This window comes from Procambarus clarkii, chromosome 65, assembly GCF_040958095.1.
Source record: "Procambarus clarkii isolate CNS0578487 chromosome 65, FALCON_Pclarkii_2.0, whole genome shotgun sequence".
Taxonomy (NCBI): Eukaryota; Metazoa; Arthropoda; class Malacostraca; order Decapoda; family Cambaridae; genus Procambarus; species Procambarus clarkii.
The window spans coordinates 8,438,480-8,455,309 of NC_091214.1; the positions used below are offsets into that span (position 1 = coordinate 8,438,480).

Genomic DNA, 16,830 nt, shown 5'->3' on the forward strand with positions numbered 1-16,830 from the left:
TGAGGATATCAGGGAAGGTGTGACACTCTATAGATTTGTTGAACAGCAGTGCTATGGGTGGGGCAAGGGCATGGGAGGCTCTCTTGTACACAATGGACGGAATTTCACTGGTGTTCCCTGCCTTGGTTTTTAGAGAATGTATGATGGACACAACATCTGCCGGGCTGATTGGTGAAAGGAGAAGAGAGTTTGGATAGCTGCCTGAGAGATATGTGTTAATATGTGTCTGAGTCTGTGGGATTTTACTGGTAAGATTAGCACCAACCGATGAAAAGAAACTATTAAGGGGGCGATAGTTAGGGTTCATAAAAGTTGTTCTAGTGCAATGAAAATTTATTGACGTGTTACACGTGAAGAGGGCTGCAAGTGGTCCAAGTTTCAGCATCGCAGCCTAAATAGAGAGGGAGAAAAAAAAAAAAAACTTTTTTTAACCATTTTTTTACATGTTTTAAAGTTGATATAACAAATACAAATATCAACTGATATTATTTCTATGATACTCAGCTATCACAATACTATATAATAAAGGTTGTCTAGTGGCATTATTATCCCAAACCTATTTAGTGCAATAATACAAATTTTCAAAGTTCACCCAAAAAATTATGCAACAAAATGATGTTTATAAATATATATAAAATCAATAAATGATCTTAGGGGAAATATATAACTTGAGTTTTTAGAGGCACAGACTCTACATATAATGTGCAAGTTCCATGTAAATTGAATAATAAATAAAAAAGTTATTCAACCATATAGTTGCAAATTAGTTACCTGTAAAAAATGAAGGTCAAAGTTCAGCCACCTTTGGCTGAGGTTGATGAACTACCAATTTCAATCAAAATTACCACCCTTGTAGATTGGCATTCCTTCAGTAAGGTGTGTAAGTTCCATGAAGATCGCCTGATAAAAAAAAAAAAAAAAAAAATTATTAAAAAAAAAAATAAAAAAAAAAAATAAAAAAAAATAAAAAAAAAGACAGCAGCTTTATATTTACAATTATTTATGATATAGTATCAAGATATAAAACATAATACATACTAACCTAATATAATTGGTCTGAAATATGCAACATCTTGCAACATCAAGAGGGAGAACGTCTTGAGTTGCAGGTCTAAGATCTTGAGTGGCAGGTGCCGCAGGTGGTGTGGCAGGTGCCGCAGGTGGTGTGGCAGGTGCAGCAGGAGGTGTGGCAGGTGCCACAGAGGTGTGGCAGGTGCCACAGGAGGTGTGGGTGCCTGGGTGTGAGGCGAGGTAGTGTGTTGTGGGGGCGGGAGGCTGCCCTCTCTCTTCACTCAAGGGAACTCTTGTTTTGCCTCAGTGTGGCTTTACGCTCCTTCTTTACTTGGCTAACGCGTAGAGCTCTTGCCTTTAGAGCTTTCTTCTTGTCCGATACTATATCCATTGTGCAGTATATGCAAGAAAATACGATCTGTGCGAGCGCGTCAGGCATGCGACCGCCGGCACAGACAGTGAGAGGGTGACTAAACCAGAGTAATCGGATTATAGCCCCTCCCTCTCACAGAAGACAGTTGCCAGCGAGTGTGTTTATAATTTGTATATGCATAACAAGATATTCTCCACTCTATTGCGAAATACTAGACGCTTACAACGTATGACGCATCACCCTACGGCGCACCCGAGCCGCGAGGACCAGATTTCGGGCAATTGCGGCTGGAAAATTTGCTCTAATTACGTTATTTATTATCATAACATTAAACGGTTTGCACCACGGTGTTGCCAGAACGTTGTAGTATTTTTATAAATTTTTCGTGTTAGGCCGAATTTTTTCGGCCAAACAATTATAACGCCCTCTTAAATTCATTTGCCATTTCTAAATCAGTTGACGGTATATCCCCATCCTTGTAGAGTTTTATTTGGTTATGTGAGTGTTGTTTAGTTCCTAGGATACTAGAGATAGTTTTCCAAGTGTTTTTCATGTTGCCTTTTGCTTCATTGAATCTATTCACATAATATGCAAGTTTTGCCTTTCTTATGATACTGGTAAGCATTCATGAGTACCTTTTAGCTACTTCCTTTGAAACTAGGCCAATCCTAACTTTCTTTTCATATTCATGTTTCTTGTTGATTGAGTTGAGAATGCCATTTGTGAGCCATGGATTGTTTAATCTTTTGTCAGTTACTTGCTTTGTAAGAAGGGGACAATGAAGGTTGTAGAGGCTTAGAGTTTTGGAGAGGAAGAGGTTAGCTAATGAATTTATATCATGGGTATTAATGAATTCAGAATCCCAGTTAATATTGTGAAGTGCCTCTGTAAGATTGTCTAAAGCTGATTCACTGTGTAGCCTAAATGAAAGTTTCTTGCTTTTTGGTGGTGTTATGTCCATGTTCGCTATGAGAAAGGTGACCTAACCTAACCTAACCTATCTTTATAGGTTAGGTTAGGTTAGGTAGCCGAAAAAGTTAGGTTAGGTTAGGTTAGGTTGTCGAAAAACAAATAACTCATGAAAACTTGGCTTATTAGGCAAATCGGGCCTTGCATAGCAGGCTGAGAAGTGCGTTCTGGCTACTAGGTACGACATTATATATATATATATATATATAGTATAGTAGGCATCCTTCAGTCTCGGGAGACTATGGAGTTGCGCCCTAGTTGTCAATCCTGGCGCAGCGTCTGGTGTGACTGATGAGGCCAATCCGGGAGTGGCAGTCCATCCCACACCGAGCACAAACGAAGTCCGATTCTGGTCTGTCTTCCTGGTTACCGGCTTTCCTTCTCTGTCTCTTTGCCTCCGATTCCTTGGCAAGTGACTCCTCGAACTTGGAGAGACCTCGTTGAACAGACTGCCTCCAGGCTGAACGGTCTGCAGCCATAGTCTCCCGAGACTGAAGGATGCCTACTATACTATATATATATATATATATATATATATATATAATGTCGTACCTAGTAGCCAGAACGCACTTCTCAGCCTGCTATGCAAGGCCCGATTTGCCTAATAAGCCAAGTTTTCATGAGTTATTTGTTTTTGTTGTTATATATATATATATATATATATATATATATATATATATATATATATATATATATATATATATATATGACAATGTCAGACCAGGGAGGAAAATGAAACAGGAAATTTCCTTAAGTACTTTCGTATATTAAATACATCTTCAGAAGGTATTCCATTCCTTCTGAAGATGTATTTAATATACGAAAGTACTTAAGGAAATTTCCTGTTTCATTTTCCTCCGTGGTCTGACATTGTCACATTCTTAATCACGTGTTTATTTTCGTGATATACACACACACACACATATATATATATATATATATATATATATATATATATATATATATATATATATATATATATATATATATATATATATATATATATATATATATATATATATATATATATATATATATATATATATATATTAGTATATTTTGGTAGCAGTCTTTCCTGTAGACATATATTATTAAATATGACCGAAAATATACGGTCATATTCACGGTACACTCTGTCGGATGATAGCCGACAGAGTGTACCGTGATCCGGCCTGTACTCCTCTTGACATACCAGAAAACAGTCTGAGGAAACTACTCCAAGCTTGTACTAAAGAGGCACCCTTCTTGAGCCCGGATGGACACATGTATAAGCAAGTAGATGGGGTCGCCATGGGTTCTCCCGTAGGTGTCCTGTTTGCAAACTTCTACATGGGTACCATCGAACGAAAAGTCTTAGTTGACATGAACTTGAAACCGGCCATATACTGCAGGTATGTTGACGACATTTTTGCACAGGTACCTGATGTCAGACATCTGCAGGAGCTGAAGGAGGCATTTGAGCAGAATTCTGTGTTGCGTTTCACTTACGAGATGGAGAAGGATGGGAAGCTGCCCTTTCTAGATGTATCAGTCATGGAAAGGAGCGGAGTTTTCCACACTGCAGTCTACACTAAAGAAACAAACATAGGAATGTGCCTGAATGCCAACAGTGACTGCCCAGACAGGTACAAGAAAAGTGTTGTTAACGCTTATGTCGACCGTGCCCTCAGCCACAGCTCAGAATGGAAGCAAGTCGACGAAGAACTCTGTAGGGTAAGGCAGGTCCTAGTCAACAACGGCTTCTCCAATGTTTTCGTGGAAGACATCATAAGAAGGAAAGTGAAACGCCATGCAACCTCTGAAGAGACAACTAACACAACACCTATACCCCCTATTAGACTATTTTACAGGAACTTCTTTTCCACAGCCCATAAAACGGAGGAAAGGGTCCTGAAAGATATTGTCAGTAGAAACGTTATCCCTACAGACAAAAATCAGAGGATACAACTGACGATTTACTATAAAACCAGAAAAACGGCCAGCCTACTCATGAGAAACTCTCCAGACACAAAGCAGAACGCTTTAAAAGAGACCAACGTCGTCTATGCCTTCAAATGCCCTCTTGGGGACTGTAAGCCTAAAAAAAAAACAGTATATAGGCAAGACAACAACATCTCTTTCCAGGCGTTTAACGATGCATAAGCAACAGGGCTCCATTAAGAAACATATAATCTCTTCCCACAAACAAACCATCACCAGAGAAATCCTAGCAAACAACACAGAAATCATCGATAGATACAGCGATAGCAGACGGCTGGACGTCTGCGAGGCACTACACATCAAGAAGTCAACACCAGCAATCAACAGCCAATTAATGCACAACTATATTCTACCCACTTCAAGACTCCGCTCCAATATAGAAGCATCAAGAAATATGGACCAATAGGCTTTCTACAATTACTTCCGTTCAATACCCATTGTTTCGTGTTCTGTCTTGTGTTTGAATTTAATACCCATTCATTACCCATTGTTTCGTGTTCTGTCTTGTGTTGCAATTTAATACCCATTGAATACCCATTGTTCAAAGTTCGTTTTTCACCTCATCCACCTCACCCAAATGTAGATATAAACCTCGAAGATGTGAAAGCTCTATTCAGTTTCAGTTGTGTGTTTGTAAACTAAAGTCTTTGAAAATGTAATAAGTTTTACGAAACGCGCTCAAGTGTCGCGTCAGACTAGAAATAAAAATTAATTTTGGAGAATTGATCTTTGAATTACCATCAACAGTGAAAAGAAATGTAAGAAAGATAGAGAAAATTCGTGTTAGAATTATTAATCTTACTTTTTCGGTCATATTAATAATATATATATATATATATATATATATATATATATATATATATATATATATATATATATATATATATATATATATATATATATATATACATATATATATATATATTTTTTTTTAAACCTAGAAGGGGTACCACCTCTGGTGCAAATGTAGGGACCCATAGCCTCGGAGAAGAAAATAAAGAGTACTCAGAGAAGACCTTGTGGATCCTCACTGAACACTTTGATATATATATATATATATATATATATATATATATATATATATATATATATATATATATATATATATATATATATATATATATTAAATATGACTGAAAAAGTAAGATTAATAATTCTAACACGAATTTTCTCAATCTTTCGTACATTACGCTTCACTGTTGGAGGTAAATCAAAAATCACTTCTCCAAAATTCATTTTTATTTCTAGTCTGACGCAACACGGGCGCGTTTCGTAAAACTTATTACATTTTCAAAGACTTCACAAATACACAACTGATTAGAACTTACGTATCTCTGATTTTATATCTACATTTGAGTGAGGTGGGAGGGGTGATGTGGCATTAACACAAGACAGAACAAGAGGGGATATTAATAGGGTATTAAAAGTATCAACACAAGACAGAACAGAAACAATGGGTATTGAATAGAAGTGTTTGTAGAAAGCCTATTGGTCCATATTTCTTGATGCTTCTATATTGGAGCGGAGTCTTGAGGTGGGTAGAATATAGTTGTGCAATAATTGGCTGTTGATTGCTGGTGTTGACTTCTTGATGTGTAGTGCCTCGCAAACGTCAAGCCGCCTGCTATCGCTGCTTTTTCGATCATATTTAATAATATATGTCTACAGGAAAGACTGCTACCAAAATATACTAATATATATATATATATATATATATATATATATATATATATATATATATATATATATATATATATATATATATATAAATATATATATATATATATATATATATATATATATATATATATATATATATATATATATATATATATATATATTCATAGCTAGTTCTTTTATCATTGTTTTTTTTGGGTTTTCTGTAAATCAGCCCTCTTATGCAAACTATTATAGATCCAGACCTTAACATCATATCTAGTGTCTATGACAATCATCACTTTAATGATCAAAATTGTAGATATTACACAGCACATGATGTAAACAATGTTTTAGCGTGTAATCACAATGTTTCTGTAATTAACTTCAATGTAAGATCTCTAAGCAAACACTTTGATGATGTTAATGTCCCGATTCAAACAGTTGACAACAAATTCTCTTTTATTGTGTTTACTGAAAAATGGTTAAAAGAGGACACTACTCAACTCTACAACATACCTAACTACTCAGCCATTCACAACTGTCGTCCTATACAAAGAGGTGGTGGTACTTCTCTTTATTACCACCATGAACTGACTCGCTTAAAAGTAATTAAACCTAGAGACCCTTATGGACAGTATATATTTGCCTCTTTCAGAGTCAAGGGTAACGATGCTGTCTTGACTGTGGGAGCAGTCTACAGGGTTCCTAACACTGATGTGACTGAATTTAACTCTAATCTTAGAAATCTTATACAAGAGAACAGACTGAACAAAAACCACTTAATTATTTCTGGTGACTTTAACATTGACCTCTGCGAGCCTGATAACCCTCCTGCTGCTAGTTTCCTCAACTGTATGAATTCCTGCTTCCTCATACCCTTAATCACTAGACCTACTAGAATCACTGACAGTACTGCCACGGCTCTTGATCACATCTGGACCAACATAACCTCTCCGCTTACTTCATGGATAATCATCGATAACACTACAGACCAATACCCCACAATTCTCCTAACCAACATTAATAAACCACCTCTAGAGACAAGGGAGATGAGCTTTAGGCTGCACAATGAAACTGCTATAGGCAATTTTATAGCTGCTGCTGTTAATATTAACTGGGAATCCGAATTAGGTACCATAGGGGACATGAACCTAGCAGTGCAATCATTTCTTTAAAAAACTCTCAGCCTTTATAACACCCACTGTCCTATGCTAACGAAACAAGTCACAACTAAAAGGCTAAACAATCCTTGGCTTACAAAGGGGATACTTAAATCCATTAATAAAAACATGACCTTGAGAAGATGTATAGATTAGGAATCGTCTCCAAAGAATTTTCAAAGAATTACTCATCATTGCTATCTAATATAATTAGGAGAGCCAAAATGAAATACTATGAAGATAAATTTACCCACACAAAGGGAAACATTAAGAAAACATGGAGCACATTTTCACAAATACTGGAATCAAAGAAGATTTTAAATAACAAACCAATACTCCTCTCAAATAACGATGGTCTGCTTTCAGCCTCTGACACTGCTTTTGAGTTCAATAGGTTCTTTTCTTCCATTGGATCATTCCTTGCAAATAATATTCCATCTTCCAGTGCTAATATTCAGGACTATCTTACAGGTAACTATGTCCCTGTACCTAATGCCTACTAATTAAACTGATGTTAATGAGGTAATCCTTTCCCCTAAAACCAAGTCTAGTGCCCTTGAGGAGATACCAAGTCTTATTTACAAAAAAGCCTCCAGTTTTTAGCTCCTGCCATTGCATTGCTCTTCAACGAGTCACTTGAACTCCAAACCTTTCCAGATATTCTAAAAAAAAAGCAAGAGTAACGCCTGTCCACAAATGTGGTGATCCCACTGATGTTAACAACTTCACACCTATATCAATCCTGCCAAACTTGTCTAAAATATTTAAAAAGCTTATCTACAAGCAGCTTTACTCTTATCTAGCCAAACTCAATATACTTAGCTCTTGTCAATATGGCTTCAGACTCAAAAAAAGCACTAACGATGCACTTACTAGTATGATTAACTTTATACATGCAGCTCTTGATAAAAATGAGTTCCCTATTGGGTTATTTGTGGACCTGCGTAAGGCTTTTGACACTGTTAACCACCAAAATCTTCTTCTTAAATTACAACATTATGGAGTCAGAGGTCACTCCCTGCAATACCTCAAATCCTACCTTACTGACAGGCTCCAGTATGTTTCTGTGAATAATTCAATTTCTCCCACCCTACCCATCAACATTGGTGTTCCACACGGCAGCTTACTTGGCCCTTTACTCTTTCTCATCTACATTAATGACCTTCCAAATGCCTCCCAACACCTCAAACCAATTCTATTTGCTGACGACACGACCTTCATTTACTCCAGTCCTGATCCCCTTGCTCTAAATGTCACAGTGAATACTGAGCTAAATAAAGTCCATCACTGGCTAACTGCCAACATACTCACTCTCAATATTGACAAAACTTTCTATATTTTGTTTGGCAATAAATCCTCAAATCAAATAAATCTCAGGATTAATAATACCCAAATTTGTAACAAAGAAGATGGCAAATTCCTTGGCGTTCTCATTGACCGCAAACTGAATTTCCAGGGACACATTCTAAATATATAAAAAAAAGTTTAAAAAACTGTTATCATTCTTTCTAAGATCAGATATTATGTACCTCGCCCTGCCCTAGTGACGCTCTATTACTCTCTCATCTATCCTTATCTCAACTATGGTATTTGTGCTTGGAGTTCTACTACCTAAAATCATTTACGTCCTCTAATTACTCAACACAAAGCTGCTATTAGGACAATATCTAACTCTGGCCCCAGACATCACTCGGTACCCTTACGTTAGTGGGACAGCCAGAGGTTTAGGGCCTGCGCAGGAATATCCCTGCAAAAAAAAAAAAAGGTACATTTACTTAAATCTCTGAATATGTTAGATATTAAGTCACTGCACATTCTCTCATGTGTATTATACATATATAAAACGCTGAACTGTAATGTCAATCCTGACCTTAAAAGCTTCCTAGAAGGTTGTAACAGATCCCATGAACACCACACCAGAAACAAATACCTATTTGATATTCCAAGAGTACGACTTAGTCGAACTAGATATGCTTTGCAGATCAAGGGACCTCGAATGTGGAATGACCTTCCCAATTATGTTAAAGACTGTACCTCTCCCAACCAGTTTAAGATAAAAACTAAGTACTACTTAATTAACTCCATGTAACCTACCTCACCCCCAAAATGTCAACCCATGTCTACTATTTTAAACAATGCTGTTTGTTGACCAAATTGTATTTTTTATTTTTTTCTGCCAAGTTCACCCCCCCCCCCCCCCCTTTTTCCATTTTTGTTTTCTTATTTTTTCTCAACAAAATTTATATTTTAATCTCAATTAGTATTAAGTTTTAGTCGTAGTGTTTTTCCTGCCCGAAACGCTTTGTGTAATAGTGGCTTTAGGCATTGTATGTACTAGCTCTATCTATAAATCCATCAACTTTTGTATCTTACCTTGTATGTATGTACTTTACCTGAATAAATATTTGTATATGTATTTGTATTTGTTTGTATTTGAAATATTTACACATCGTTGGAACATTGGTTATAGAATTGTCTCTGAATTCACGTATCTTTTCGCACTCCATCACATACTGACGGAGGGTGTGCGAATAATTTTGTTGACACAGTTTACATTTGGTCAGGTCTACATCAGCAGATAATGAGAATTCCCAGAGATACTTGTAACCGAGTCTAAGCCGAGCAGTAGTAACATCTAGAAGTCTGCTGATTTTATTGGATGAACAATAGATGTGTGGCTCCTCTTGCATGATAGTATGATGATAGATGGAATTACTGTTGTCGATTTCCCTTTGCCTCAGATCTACAAGATCTTGTTGACGTTCTCGGTGTACTGCTGCTCTCAGATTGCTCATTGACAATCCAAGGTTACATTCAACGGCTCCTTTAAAGGCAGATTCTTTGGCTAACTTATCAGCTCAATCATGCATTCGGAGGCCAACATGAGATGGAGACCACATGAAATGGACTCTGTTACCATCCTTAATAATTTTGTTGTATTTGTGTCTAGCTTCGGACACGAGCATGTTACAATTACGTCTTAAAGAGTTGAGAACAATTAAGGATGATAAAAAGTCACTTACAATTAATGTATCAAGTTTGGAGACTTGTACACATTTCAGTGCAAGGAGCAAGGCAAATAGTTTGATCTGAAGGGTCCAGTTGTTAATACGGACTCCCCACTCAAAATATAGGCCATCGCCCATTGTCAGGACAACTGCACTTCCAGCTGCACCCGTGGTGCGGTGTAGGGAACCATCAGTGTATATTCAAATTCAAATTCAAAATGTTTATTCAGGTAAAGTACATACATACAAGAGGTTATATAAAAATTGATAGATTTATAGACAGAGCTAGTACATACGATGCCTAAAGCCACTATTACGCAAAGCGTTTCGAGCAGATTATGATTTTAGTTTATAATATGAATTGAGTTTATGATATGATTTGAGAGAGAGAATGCTCTGTGAACAGAGCATCAATATGGCTTAAGGCGTCGAGCTTTGCCTCAAGACGAAGCTTGGGCTGATCTCTAATTTGCCTCTTGGGTGGAAAGGGAGGGATTAACATTGGAAAGGGTGTAATCTCCCACGGTGCAGGAAAGTGCCGTTGTTGTTTCTCTTGGTACAAATTATGAACCTGATACATTCTGAGTTGAGTTCCAGTTTTAGTTACCCATTTGCAACAATGCTGATCTTCAGTAAAGAAATTCTGGAGGGCTTCTGTGCAAGGGTTAGGATGAGTTAGCCTAAGCATTTTTATACCAATTTGACAGTTAATTTCAGTAACACGATCAACAACGCTCGGAATATTAAGTTCCTTTCTCATATTTAGTATCTTTGTGATACGAGGGCACCCAAGGATTATCCTCAAGGCTTCGTTCTGCAATTTTTCAAGCCCTCCAAGCTTTCTTTCAGGCATCAAAACAAGCAGAGGTGCAGCATAATTCACTAAAGATCTGATGTATGCAAGGTACATCATTTTGACAATCCTGACATTGGCACCATAGCCTGAGTGATAACCTGCAACAGCCTTGAGAGCTCGGAGCCTCTCTTTAAACTGACGACAGAGTCTGAATACAACAGGACCATACAGTGGCACCTCAAGGCCAAGGTATTTGAATCTGTTAACATAGTCAAGCTGGGAGCCATCAGACAGTTGCATCTTGCGAACAGCTCCTCGACCCTGCCTGGGTGGGCGCCGATTTAGTATCTTTGTTTTCCTTGCTGAGATAATTAAACCTAGGTTCTGACATGAGTCTAATACAGAGTTAAGAGTGTTCTGCGTGTTAGCATACCCAGTGGTGTGTATCATTATATCATCAGCATAGCTAATGATGTGGACGTTGGGTTTGCTCGGTACAGAGTTTAACAGCGTGTTTATTACGATATTAAATAAGGTAGGACTGAGGACGCCTCCCTGCGGGGTACCTAGTTCAAAGTCTCTTGTTACACTCCTATGCCCTGGAAAAATACAGATGACTTCCTGTTGGATAAGTAATCCCTGATCCAGGAAAGAAGCCGACCACCAATATTCATTCTTGCAAGCTCACTCAAGATAACATGTCTATTTGCAATATCAAAGGCAGACTTAAGATCTAGGAAGGTGGTATATGACTTTTCAGTGTGCAGGGTAAGAAAGGTGGTGATGCAATGATGCACACTCCTTCCATGCATGAAGCCATATATCTGGGGGGGAATAGCATGGTTTTTATTCTTTGGAGGAGACGGTTTAGGATCATTCTCTCGAGTGTTGCAAATACAGCTAGTAAGAGAAATTGGGCGGAAAGCATTCTCTTGATTTGGCTTGGGAATTGGAATGATTATACTGTTGGTCCAAGAGTTAGGAAGCTCCCCAGTAACATAGCTCATATTATACAGCTCAAGCAGGGGATTCCCTGGTACTCAAGGAAGTAGACGCAATATGTCATAAGTGATACCATCTTCACCGGGGGTTGTGGCTTTGCCTTTGTTTAGGGCCGCGAGTAATTCAAACTCAGTAAATGGCACGTTGCATTCATCTTCCTTGTAGAGCATGAAGTCAACGAGCCTTTCTCGTTCTCTGTAACCAGCATTTAATCTGAACTGTGTGTCTGGGGGAAGATTACTGAAGCTAGAGGTGGTTGCCCAAGCATCGACTAACTCGTTTGCTCTATGTAGAGGGTGAGGGTGTGCTACTTGGCCGATCTTATCGCCTTTAATTCTATTAATATCCTTCCATGCCTGGCTGAGGGGGGTGTGAGAGTTGAGACTGTTAACAAAAGTTTCCCAGTTATCTTGCCTGAGCTCTGTCATGCGCTCCCTCGCCTTGGCTAGGGCTTTCTGAAAGAGCTTGAGCATTGCTGGCGTACGTGTTTCCCTGTATGCAGGTCCAACTCGTCTGGCAGTGCGTTTCAATGTATGCAGTTTGTTGTCATTGTAATAGGCATGGTGTTTATTACCTTTCATATCGTTCCGACTATTGGATGGTGCAGGGGGCCGACCTAAAGGGTCAGCAAACATCTGAATGCTCTGTACTAGACCGTCGTTAAATGTCTGGACTGTGGAGGGATCATAAGTGCTGTACCACTCTGACACATGAGCAACAAAGTCTTCACGTCGAGCAGGAGGAACACTGAGCCGTTTGCGTTTGAAAGTCCCACCGGGCAGGATGGTATTTCCTATACATAGAGCAGTCAATCTAGGGTGATGATCTGACAACAAATCTGTTACAATAGATGATGTGCACCAGACGTGAGAGACGTTGAAACCAACACAGAGGTCTAGAATGCCTCCACAAATATGCGTGGGTTCAAGGTCACCCACAATCTGCACATCTTGGTGACTATTTAGTAGCGACAGCAGTTGATTCCCGTTACCGTTACTGAAGCGAGAGCCACCAATGTCCTTGTGTCTAGCATTGTGGTCACCAAGAATGATGGTGGGCTCTGCTTGAGCGCAGGCCGGAAGATCAATATAATTTAACTTTCCTGCTGGAGCATATAGATTAAATACATTGAGAACAGAGTTGCCCACATAGATCCTCACTCCATGATACTGTTGACCGGCAGTTTGTTTTTCTGGCAGAAGTTGATGGGGTAGGGATTGTTTGATGTATAGAATGCAAGAGTTACAGGATCTGAGGTTGTAAGAAACAAATGAGGGCAATTTCGGGGGTGAGGATCTTGCGGGAACCCTGCACTCCTGGAGACATACAATATCGATGTGTTCAGTTGTTACTTTGTGATGTAAATCTGAGAACCTTTTTTTGAGGGATGCAATGTTCCAGCTAAGGACGGATAACTTAGTTAATTGTGCATTTAAAGTCAGCATTATATATTGATATTATTAGTCCACTTAATATATATTATCTATTTCAATACTATATAAGTCCAGGAACATTTCTTAGTTTATTACCAATGTCACACATTTCCCTCCAATGGTCTAGTATAATTTGTCTGTCATTTTCAGCTATAGAATCGTTTTGAACATACCTTAACACAGCGTTGGCAGTTAACCTGCGTGGAAGGACTCCACTACACAAGGTTTCAAGATCACTAGAAGTTTCCCCTGATGGGCAAGCGAACACATGTTTGGAGGGTTCAGGGGTGGAAGGGGGAGTTAGGCAGTCATTGCTTACAAGTCCCCTTATACACGTGACCATCATCGAAATATCGCTGGTGGATTTTTTCTCATGTTGGAGTTGCTTTTGCAGCCGCTCCATCTCCTGCTGTGACTGCTGCTGGTGTTCCTGCAACCGGTCACGGAGGGCAACCGCTGCTTGAACAGTGGAGCGACCTAAGGGTGAGGTGGTAGGGAGGCTGAGGTTGCGATCTGTCTCATTGATCCAGTTCCTTATCCCCCACTTCCAGTTGAGTGTGGGGTCCAGCTGTGGATGGTGGTCTCACAGCAGGTGACATTATCCCAGAACCAGGAAGTGGCCACTCTACATCAGGGAAAGGCCCACCACTGGCAGAAAATGCAGCACCTGGTTCTTGTAATAATAATAATAATGATAATAATAATAATAATAATAATAATAATAATAATAATAATAATAATAATAATAATAATAATAATAATAATAATAATAAATTTTTATTCAGGTAAGGTACATACATACAAAGTAAGATACAAAAGTTGATGGATTTATAGATAGAGCTAGTACATACAATGCCTAAAGCCACTATTACGCAAAGCGTTTCGGGCAGGAAAAACACTACGACTAAATCTTAATACTAATTGAGATTAAAGCATAAATTATGATGAGAAAAAAAAGGAAAAGAATGGAAAAAATGGGGCGTGGAAACATGGCAGAAAAAAGCAAAAATACAATTTGGTCAACAAAACAGCATTGTTTAAAATAGAAGACATGGGTTGACATTTTGGGGGAGAGGTAGGTTACATTGAGTTAATTAAGTAGTACTTAGTTTTTATCTTAAAGCTGGGATGATGGCAGGAGTTTTGTGGGGAAGCTGGGATGATGGCAGGAGTTTTGTGGGGAAGCTGGGATGATGGCAGGAGTTTTGTGGGGAAGCTGGGATGATGGCAGGAGTCTTCGGTCTGGTACCGGTCCCCTTGTGCACTTCGTAATTTAAAGGTGGTGAGTTTGGCAGCCAGCTGGAGCGAACATCACCTCCAGATGGCTCTGAACAGCGAGTGGGACTGATGGCAGCATTTGGCAACTGTTCTTCATGGTGGTGTGAAGGGTATGGCGAGTGTTGTGTCAACACCTCCGGGAGGCAGGTTCCTGACACCTGACGGGCAGGCGCAGGTTGAACAGACACCTGTCGTCTGGTCCCGTGATGCACTCGGTGCTTGGCAGATGGTGAAGTATTTGGTATCCAGCTGCTACGAACACTACGTCCAGGTGGCTCTCCACAGGAATCAGAGCCGGCAGCTGTACCTGGCAACCGTCCTCTCGGGTGGGCGGGGCCGGGCACCTGGCCGTAAGCAGCTGGTCGCTTGACACAGTCAAGGTGCCAGACTTGAACACCGCTCCTGCCACAGTTTATGCATTTTTCACTTACTGAGTGCAGTTCCTTTATGAGTTTAAAACACACCTCAGATTTATGAGGTTCACCACACACGGCACAAAAAAAGTTTTTGTTTGTGCAGTACCTGGCTACGTGACGTCCCCATCGTTGACACTTATAACACCTACGAGGGGGAGGGTTGTAGAGGGCAATGTTATAGTGCCGACCTAAAGCTGCTCTAGAGTAAATTCTGTCCGGTATAGGCGTGGCACCTTTCCATATGGCAGCTATGAGGCCATTTCTCAGACGTTTAGGGTTTACAACATTTTCATCACAGAGATAAACAGGCTTAATGAGTTTATTAACATTGAATATGACAATGGTTACTTTTGGACACCTAGGTATTGCATTTTTCATCTTAATGCCTGCATACTCTGTGTTTAGCAACACATTTACAAAAGCACTGTCGTTTGTAACGAAGCCATAGTCACTTTCATCTCTAGGTAACTTAATGACCTTATCATAATGTGCCTCAGAGGCTTCACAAAACCACTGCACTTTTCTCTCTAATGTGGTTCCCAGAGGAAAATCTAGCCGTACATATCTGGCAACAGCCGAATTTGGTGGGTTTGATCGTGCCCTTCTCAACTGCTTACGGCGCTGACTTTTACTCATTTGCACGTGAATCCCTCATCATCTGCACCGCCCTCTGATGTGTCGTGGATCACCACTGAGGAGGTGGCACCATCATCAGAAGGCAATTGATGAGCGTGCAATGGGTCCACAAAGTCACTATCTGGCAACGGCGATGTGCTGCCCGGCACCTTATCCGTGGCAGTTACCATGATGGTAAAGACACAACACCTATGTGCAGAGTATTACGGAACACTCGCTCCAGAGTGAACCACAAAGCAGCACAACGGCAAATGGCCTATTCACAGGGTGGAAGGGGCCAACAACCATCAAACAAGATCAGCAGAAATAAATCGGCCAGCCTGCATACATGAGGCTCCACTATTTTCAAGGTCACAGTGCACCTTGCAGGTTGGTTCGCAAAATTTGAAGTTGGTGGTACACATGCATAAGTATCTGCTCAACACTCGACAAAACTTGACATACACAGGCAACAAACCGTAGTACTTGAGAGCTGATGGAGAGATGTACAAGAAGCATGTTGATCATGAAGGCATTCCTGGCACCATATCCTTATTCTCTGGCGCAGAGGTGCTAGGCCTAACAGAGTTATAGTTGGTGACATACCAGTGCCCTTACACCAACGGCTCCTTTGTTTATCCACACTGTTTTGTAATTAAAGTTCCTAACCACACTCAATCATCACAGCACTACTTCACATCAACTAATGTAGAAGTGGGAGAGTTAAGGCATGACTCAAAGTATCTCCACTAAACTGAGGCTGCATTGTTTCGTGGTCACTAGCGTCTTCGATCGAAGAACAAGGCAAACACAGCTCAGCGGTAGTATGGTGCAAGAGCTATTGTCGTGTACCTGATACACGTGTGGTTTAGGCCCAATACAAAATAAAATACAAATATTTATTCAGGTAAAGTACAAAATACAAAATACAAATACAAATTTTTATTCAGGTAAAGTACATACATACAAGGTAAGATACAAAAGTTGATGGATTTATAGATAGAGCTAGTATATACAATGCCTAAAGCCACTATTACGCAAAGCGTTTCGGGCAGGAAAAACACTAAGACTAAAACCTAATACTAATTGAGATTAAAGTATAAATTGTATTGAGAAAAAATAAGAAAAGA

The 16,830-nt window shown here is 39.4% G+C and overlaps 1 long non-coding RNA gene across 1 annotated transcript; it reads right to left on the reverse strand.

Moving 5' to 3' along the window:
- Positions 1–318: 318 nt before the first annotated feature.
- On the reverse strand, positions 319–1,466 carry LOC138354877 (uncharacterized). Its single transcript, XR_011223692.1, has 3 exons — positions 1,043–1,466; positions 772–900; positions 319–391 (listed from the first exon to the last, which is right to left on the reverse strand). It is a non-coding gene; the product is annotated as an uncharacterized lncRNA (long non-coding RNA).
- Positions 1,467–16,830: the final 15,364 nt, after the last annotated feature.